Source organism: Cololabis saira, chromosome 4, assembly GCF_033807715.1.
Source record: "Cololabis saira isolate AMF1-May2022 chromosome 4, fColSai1.1, whole genome shotgun sequence".
Lineage (NCBI taxonomy): Eukaryota > Metazoa > Chordata > Actinopteri > Beloniformes > Belonidae > Cololabis > Cololabis saira.
This window is the reverse complement of record NC_084590.1, coordinates 21233146-21242594: the sequence shown is the minus strand read 5'-3', so window position 1 is coordinate 21242594 and position 9449 is coordinate 21233146.

Sequence of the window (9449 nt, the reverse complement as noted above, 5' to 3'; positions counted from 1 at the left end):
TCCTGCCATGGAGGATTTGAGCCTCCATTGGCAGGACAACACAACTTAATAATTTATCAATATTATATTATACAAAGATGGTTATTATTATCATTATTATTATTATTATTATTATTATTATTATTATTATTATTATTATTACTGTTATTATTATGTATAGTATATCTTATTATTAGTATAGGTATCGGATAGGTGAATGGATGAATGAATGGGATGCCTGGGTCTGGGGCCCTCTGTTGTCGGGCCCGTGCGGGTGTCGCCCTGTTGGGGGGTTCCCTCTCTCCGGGCCCGTCTCCGGTCCCCCCAGCTGCCTCCGCGGCGGGGCGCCCCTCTGGTCTTGGAGGGCCACTTTCGTGGGGGCGGGTGCACCTGCGGGGCGGGTGCACATAGCCGGGGCGGCTATGTCTCTCCAGGCAGGCTGGCCCCCTGCCGGGTGGGGGTCGTAGGCCTGGAGGGTGAGGGCCTCCTGGCCACGTGTCCGGCCCGGACCGGGTGGCCGGGGGTTGCCTGGGTCGCCGCGGGATCTCTGGCTGCTTCTTCCCGCACCATGGGGGCCCCGCCCGCGGGCCCCCTCGGTCGCCGCCGGGGGGGGGGGGGGGCCTCGCAGGCGGTGGGTTGCCTCCCTCCTACTTCTCTCTTCTGTGGGGTTGCTGGTAGCCTGGGTTCCGGGTTCTTCCTTGTCGGCCTCTGGTCTCGCGGGTGGCGGGGTTGCTCCCCCCCCCTCCCCCACTATAGATACACTTCAGGTGGAGCTTTGTTTGTTTTTTTACACACGCATACATACACACACACACACACACACACACACACACACACACACACATAGCCACAAAGACATGTACACACACATGCACGCACACACATATACATACACACACACACACACACACACACACGCATGATCATATACATACACGCATACACACACACAGACATACACACTGGCTTGTTCACCTACATGCTTGCTCTATGGTTTTTGGGGTTAGGTAGCGGTAGCGGTAGCTTAGCTCAGACTGCGATCAGATCTCAAGATTTGGGTCGATTGCTGTTCGTGCTTTGGTCGGCTCCGTGCCGGTTTCGTGTACTGTTTGTGGTTTTTTTGTTGCAGATTTCCAGTGCTTGACGTGTGTCTCCGTGTGTTCCTGCTTCCTGGATTGGCAGTGGATGTCGTCACCCCCCCCCCCTCCAAAAAAAAAACAAAAAACAAAAACACTGGGTTTGTATGTGTATATTTATGTATGTGTATGCATATGTATGCGTGTATATATATATATATATGTATATATATTAAATATAGTAATAATGCACATATATATATGCCTTTGGTTTCTACCGTCATGGTATCAATCATTAATATGTGTCCAGACAAGGTAGAAAAAAAAACAAAAACATTACCATGGTGACGATAGACACCAAAAAGCATGACCCACCTTCATCTGATTGGTCCATATGTGATAGTCCCTATTCTCTGCCATAAATTTTGAACGGGTTGTGATAGACATGTGGGTGGTGTCATCGGACTCGGTATTGAGTACTTGACCTTCATTGGCCTGAAATAGCCCCTACCCTTCTTCCGATTTGTCAATATTTGATAGTCCCTATTTTCTGCAATAACTTTTGAATGGTTTGACATAAAGAGTCGTGGGTGGTGTCATCAGACATGGTTTTGAGTCCTTGAACATAATTGCCCCCCCAATTATTGTAATGCCTGATATTCCTGTATGCGTTCGCACTGCTCCTGCTGCTCCTCTACTTGACTCACCCACAACATTCACGTAGGTCCGAGGGGTTGGGGGGTCCAGGGCATGGGGGACGCTGTCTTACACACTCCCTGCTCCTCAGTTTTTAGTAACACCTTAGACATCTCTACACTCAACTGATGTACACATCACAAGATCACTTGCACATAGGGTCTTTGGAGGGGGGGACACTGTCAAGTGTGGCTACTGGCATAGCCACATGGTGACCTGACCTCTGACCCCCTTCCTTTTTTAACTGCATTAGTGCCACCCACACACACTCATCACCAGGAGGCGGGAGTGAGGTCTTCCTAACCTCCAGGGGGAGATGGGAGTGGTGAGCGACTGATTGTCCATGTCTTTGTCAGTGAGTGTATGTTAGCGTATCTGTGTGAATGGGTGTCCATTGTCTATCCTGGGTTTGGGATTCTTTGCTGTTGGGCTTGTCTGGGTGTCTACTTGTCGGGGTGTTCCCACGCTCCGTGACCATCTCGGCTTCCCCGCGCTGCCCTTGTAGCTGGGCACGCCTTTGGATGTGGGGTTCCCGCTTTCATCGGAGCAGGTGTCGGCCCGCTGGCGTCGACTGTCGGGGTGGCCTCATCTCTCCAGGCTGGCCTCTCGCTGGGTGGGGGTTGTGAGCCTGGAGGGCGTGGACCTCTTGGCCCCGCGATCGGCCCATGCCGGGTGGGATGGTGCTCGGCTGGGTCCTGGTCCTTCGCCGTGGGTTTCCTGGCTGCCTCTGCCTGTGGTCATGGGGGCTCCGCCCCGGGCTTCCCTCTGTTGCCTGCTGGGAGAGGCATGGCTCGCTAGCGGGGGGGTTTCCTCCTGTCATTCTTCTGGTCCTCCGTGGGGCTGCTGGTGGCCTGGGTTCGGGTTTCTTTCTTGTCGGCTTCTGGTGTGGTTTTGCCCGCCCTCCACTCTAGTTGCAGTTCAGGTAAAGCCTTGTTTTCACTTTGCACACACACAATTACACAGACATACACACCTGCTCACTCACCTACATACTCATCCTACAGTTTTGGGGACAGATAATCGCAGTAGCCTAGTCCTGATTTAGTTTTAGAGACCTGGAATGGTTGCTGTTTGTGTCTCTGCCTGCTCCCGTTTCTGTTTGTTTGTTGATTTAGAATAACTACAGTTTTCTCTTTAAATACTTTTGATATAATAGCTCCCACATCAAACATGTTTTATGTGGGAAGAAAGATTGGCCACTCACCTCTGTTAAAAATCCCTCCCCTTTGCCATGCATGTTAGCATCCTTCATACAGTTGTTTTGATTCAATGGTTGCCACTTCATCTGTCGTCTTTTGCACTCAACCTTTTTATGGGCTTTGGCAAACAACTGTTTTCAGTGATTCTATGAATACATTGGCCACTGCAGTACACAGCTCCAGATGGCAGACAGATACATTTAGCAACTAACTGATGGGGAAAGCAAAGCAATTAGTGGCAAAAAAAAGAAAAATGATTTTCCCACACTAGTAAGGTGGAGATGAAAGCAGAGCTGAAAAGAAGAATGAAGATTGTTTATCAGGTAGTCAAAAGATCATCTGTGTAACTTCCCCCATCCCCCCTTAGTCAAAAGCAATCCTGTATAGATGGATGGATACAATTAGAGAGGGAGAGAGAAACGGAACAATCAGTGTCAAAAAAATTCATGAGGCTTCCCATTTTCTGCAGCCATATTGACAGCTGGTTTGCTTTGATCCAAAATTTGATTATACTGTTCAACAGAAGTGCACAGATTAACTGTGTCCCAAGGCACCGACTGTATTTGTTGAAGAATGCAGGCTGAGAAGGAATGTCCTTAGAAGATCAAATCAAGTGTTTTCTTCTCAATGTGACCCGCATGAACAGATAAAAAAAAGGTTTTTTCCTAACCCATGGAAATATTGGCATCTCCTATATAGAGTCTACTATCCATTTAACTAACAATAAATGTCAGTATAACTTAATCATTTATATGGCAACCAAAGAAACATTAAATTCAGACTGAACCAAAAGTAAGAAACATAAATATTAAAGTTTAAAAGTATGGCACACACATTATGATGCTGTTATGAACCAAGTAAAGTCAAAAATAAACATAACAATGCAGCATACACACTACTATGTCCTTTTCGAGCCTTGTGGCCCATAGAGCCAGTGTTTATCTCTGGTTTCTGTAGCGCAAACGAACAGGTGGTAACCACCCCCAGGATAGGACGCTAGTCTATCGCTGGATACTTCCCCTAGAAAAGCTAGGTGTCACATGACACTGGTAGGCTCATCCGGGCCGCTGTACAGACACTGCAGAATTTGGTTGCTTTCCTCCTTCTATGAGTTGGCAGGCTGAGGGGAGACCACTTTATATATGTTAAAGCAAGAAAAAACGTGTTTTTCATAATAGGTCCCCTTTTAAATATCAAATGTTTCGCTAGGCCTGGCTTGTGTGCAAAATTTGGTGACTTTTGGGGCATGTTTAGGGGGTCAAAAAGGCCCTCATTTCGTCAGAAAAAGAAAAACGAGTAAAATGAGAATGAGGAAAACAATTCCTACAGATACAATAGGGCCTTTGCACTGCAAGTGCTCGGGCCCTAATAATAATAAGTAGATTTTATGATAACATATTTCTCACCTTTCTTGTGTACAGTGACAGGTGTTGGCATGTCAAAAAACACAGGTGTCTGTTCAGCATTGTCATCTGATCCAGTGGGTAAGAGTGCTTTTTCCTGAAGTTGATCACATAGCGCTGAAAAGACAACAGGTTCTCTCCAAAGTCAGAGGTCAGGCGCTGGGCTAGACTTGTTCTGTATCGCAGCGTTAGTCCGTTAGGCTGCATCATTAGTCCGTTACGCTGCATCATTCTTTTACACCAGCTGAGGCTTGCTTTGAAGTCAGCATAAGTTTAGCTCTTTGGCTATTTCCACGGCCTTGAGCTGAATGACAGCTCTGCTGATGGGCATCCCGTCCTTTCATTTCTCGTCCGCATACGCGCACACCCTCCTGTCGAGCTCCTGGAAGCGGCCGCTCTGAGGACCACGGAAAGCTTTTCTCTGACTGTGAGCATTTTTTAGGTGATGTTTTTGAGCTCTCCATCTCCGTACATTACACTCTGTGACACCATATTTCACAGCCGCTTGGCAATTGTTTGAAGACTCTGCCTTATTTATCACCATCATCTTGAAGTTTGCATCATAACTTCTCCTCAGCTGCTGATTAACCTGGCAGATCCCACTTTTCTCCAGATTGTCCCTATGTTTCTCCATTTTCTGTTGTCTCTTATTTTCTTCTCTTTTCTTTCTTACTGCTACTTTTTATTTTTCTTCTTCATGACAGGGGTTTGCTTTGGCCTGGGGAGTTAAGTTCAGCATTCGCTTTAAATATATCTGACGCCATCTAGCGTTGTGAATGGGTATAATGTCTAGACCCCGAATGTAAGACAACCCCCACTATTTCAGTCTTATTTCAATGCAAAAAACACTGTCTTATATTCAGGCCGATACGGTAATGGCAAAGAAGTAGTTTAGGGTTGTTAATAAACCGTTAAAGGTTGTTAATAAGCCTTTGGAGATGGGGCCATTTGGCAGGTATTTTGACTTAAAATGTATGTAAATCACAGCTTCATGAAATTTGAATATGTTGTAGTCCACAGCAAGGCGAGTTTTTAAACATTTGAATCATGTCCCTACGATAACCTTTTGCCTAGCCTGTGTGTGTGTGTGTGTGTGTGTGTGTGTGTGTGTGTGTGTGTGTGTGTGTGTGTGTGTGTGTGAGAGAGACAGTTCACAGGTTGCCCTGCAGCTGGACCTGATTGCTGCATTGCAGTCCACCTGGGCTGGATAAGGCTGATTGCTGCTTGAAGGAGTCATCGGCATATCCACCAATGAGAAGGACGCAGTTCTGGATGATAAGGTGCCAGCAGACCAGAGCTCAGGGGACAAAGGAGCATTCAGAATCCTGCACCGCTCCTGTTGCTCCTGTAGTTGTTATTGTTTAGCAGTATTTGTTTTGTTCTTAGTTGCATTATTGTTAAAACTCACTTTTGTTAATAAATACCTTCACCTACCCAATCCCATCAGGTATTTATGTTACTTCCCTGTTCCCCGAGCCAGTCCTAACATAATCGGGGGCTCGCCCGGGAGCTTTCTACGTTAATGAAGACCTCGACAAGTAGAAGTTATCATAAAACAAGGGTAAGTTGTGTAGTGTGGTAGAGGAAATGGCTTCTTTTGATTTAGATCATTTCTGGCCGACCCTTTGCTTGATGAAATCTGCAAAGGTAGGAAAGATAATTTGATTAAAATAGCTGTTTACTTCAATGTCTCTCTTTCTAGATCCATCTTAAAAAAGGAGTTGATAACATTAGTTGTAGGTAGGTTCGTTGAGTTGGGGTTGATTATGTTTGTCGGTGATTCCAAAGTCACCTGTGGCTGGGAGGGAAGCTGCTGCACAAAGAAAGCCTAGTGCTGGGAGTGAGCCGAAAACTCTGAATACTGACTCTCTGGGTGAGACTAGACTTAAAGTCAGGTTAGCCCGACTCCAGGTGGAGGCCCATGAGAAGCCTGGGAGACGGCAAGCCCAACTAAGGCTGGAGATCAGGAGAATGGGGATCGAGGCTGACAAGGCAGTCCGCCTACGTCAACTGGAGCTAGAAGCTCAGCAGAGAACAGCTCCCTCACCGAGTGCATCTGTGGGTGTAGGTACATCCCCTCCTCTAACCTGCTCTACCTCTGACTCCTTTATATCAGTAAACATGTTGCTCTTGTTCCTCCATTCCGAGACTCAGAAGTTGACAGTTATTTTGCTGCATTTGAGTGCATTGCAACTGCACTAGGGTGGCCGTAAGATATGTGGCCACTCCTCGTGCAGTGCAAAATACATGGAAAAGCCCAAGAAGCTGATGCTGCACTTCCTTTAGAGAAGAATTTAGATTATGACTCTGTCAAGATGTCAATTTTGCGGGCCTATGTATTGGTCCCTGTAGCCTACAGACAAAAATAAATGGAGCACGGCTTGCAAAACCACTGATTTTAGTTTATGAACTTTTTCTACTGGGAGAGTTCAAAAATTGTTTGCAAGAACGTATCGTCGTGCACTTAAATGAACAGAAGGTCTCATCTCTTTCTACTGCCTCTGTACTGGCTGACGAGTACGTGCTCACACACTAACCTGTGTTTCAGTCTGTGTGTGAAAAGCCTCATGCACCAGGCCCATAACCTGTACAGACAAGAGATTTCAGCAGGAATGATGAGACAGTGCCCAGTACGCATATTGAGAGACATGGGTTCCTCTCCGTCTGTGATTCTGGCTAGCACATTGCCGTTTTGTGTTGAGTCTTCTAGTGGTTATTGCATTGCTTTGTAGTGAATTGAAATGTTACGTCCCACAGCCTATTCCTTCATGTGTGATGGGGAACGTAAACTCACTGGCCAACAAGACGGACAAGCTGGCTGCCTTTTTGAAGAACGTTAGGTTGTACAGAGTGCAACTTGTTGTGCTTCACCAAAACCGGCTAATCAGCAACATTCGGGACAACAACGTGAAGCTACCTGGTTTTAGTACAGTGAGAGCGGACAGAGACATTAAACACAGGGGCAAACAACAAGGTGGGGGTCTTACACTGTATGTTAACCACAGATGGTTTAACCTAGTGCATGTAACTTTAAAAGTAAACGTCTGCTGCCTGGACATTGAATTGTTAGCTGTTAGCCTCTGCCCGTACTATATGCCCAGAGAATTTTCACACACGATTGTTGTTTAAGCAACCATCCACCACGCAGTCTTTCAGGCAGTGGACTCAGAGACTGCTTTGAGTCAACAGACTGGAGCATGCTGCAGGATTCTTTTGAATAGGACATTGATGAGGTCACCCACTGCACTACAGACTATCTGAACTTTTGCATGGACATTGTTGCCCACAAAGACTGTGTGCTGCTTCCCCAGCAATAAACCTTGGGTTGCCAGCGGTTTTAAACATCTACTTAACATGAATAAGAGGGCATTCAAAGCAAGGGACCAAGCAGAACTGAGGTATGTGCACGGTGAGTTGACTACCAGCCTCTAGGAGGCAAAGGAGGCTTACAGACGGAAGGTGGAGCAGAAACTGCAGGAAAACAGAGAGAAGTCTGGGGTGGCATGAAAACCATCACAGGCTGCAAGAAGAAACACAGCAATGTAGAGGGGGGCGTGGTGAGAGCAAACCAGCTTAATTTATTTTACAATAGGTTTGATCGCCCTGCTCCAGGTGCTAAGGGCTGCTTTTCACCTTCTCCTGCATCTTCCCCACCAGCTGCGGCTACCTGCACACTGCTAGCCTCAACCCCCACACTCTAACTACCCACACTTATACCATGATTTTATTTTTCTCCAGCGCCTTTAACACCATCCCCCCCCCACACTGATTGAGAAGCTTCTGCAGATGAGTGTAGTCCTGGACAATAAACTGGATTAGTCAGCCAACATCGATGCTCTCTACAAAAAGGGTTAGAGCCGGCTCTACTTCCTGAGGAGGATGAGGTCCTTCAATGTCTGCGGGAAACTCCTGCGGATGTTTTACCAGTCTGTTTTTGCCGGTGTCCTTTTTTTATGCTGTGGTGTGTTGGGGAGGTAGCATCAAGAAGGACGCATCGCGACTGGACAGACTGGTGAGGAGGACGGGAGCTGTTGTTGGCACTGAACTGGACTATCTGACAGTCAGTGCGGTTACACACACATCTAAATCAAGCTATTGGCAATCTAGCTAAGGATTAAACTGGAGGTTCTGAGAAATCCAAGTATACATGCACAAGAAGACAATCGATTATTGAGAATCAGAATCAGAATCAGAATCATCTTTATTGGCCAGGTTCGAACATTGTCCAACAAGGAATTTGACTCCGGTAGTTTCGCTCTCTATGGTATAAGGTGAACAATAAACAAATGAACAATAGACAAATAGACAATAGACAAATGTGGAATTTCTATGTACAAAATTATAAACATTATAAACATTTTAAGGTGCAGCAGTTTGAGGTAGTGAGAATAAGTATGACTTTACTATTTACAATTCCTACAGACAAGAATTATGCAAAAATACAAGATAAAAAATTAAAAATTATACAAAAGAAATAAAAAAGTGAGAGGTGCAGCGTGTTTGGTTACTCTGAGACTTTGTTATTTGTGAGAGTTCATCAGAGCAACCGCTTGCGGGAAGAAACTGTCTCTGTGTCTGGAGGTTCTGGCGCACAGAGCTCTGTAGCGCCGTCCAGAGGGGAGGAGTTGGAACAGGCGGTGTCCTGGGTGTGAGGGGTCGGCAGAGATTCAACCTGCCCGTTTCCTGGTCCTGGACCGGTACAGGTCGTCGATAGATGGGAGGTTAGTCCCAACTATCCTCTCTGCAGTCCTGATAGTCCGTTGCAGTCTGTGCCTGTCCAGTTTGGTGGCTGATCCAAACCGACAGTGATGGAAGAGCAGAGAACAGACTGGATGATGGCAGAGTAAAATGTGATCAGCAGCTGCTGTGGCAGGTTGAACTTCCTGAGCTGCCGCAGGAAGTACAACCTCTGCTGCGCCTTCTTCCTGACGGAACTGATGTGGGTGGTCCACTTCAGGTCCTGGGAGATTGTGGACCCCAGGAACTTGAAGGAGTCTGTGGAGGAGACGGTGCTGTTGAGGATGGTGAGGGGGGGGAGTGGCGGTGGGTTTTTCCTGAAGTCCACTGTCAACTCCACAGTCTTGAGCGGGTTCAGC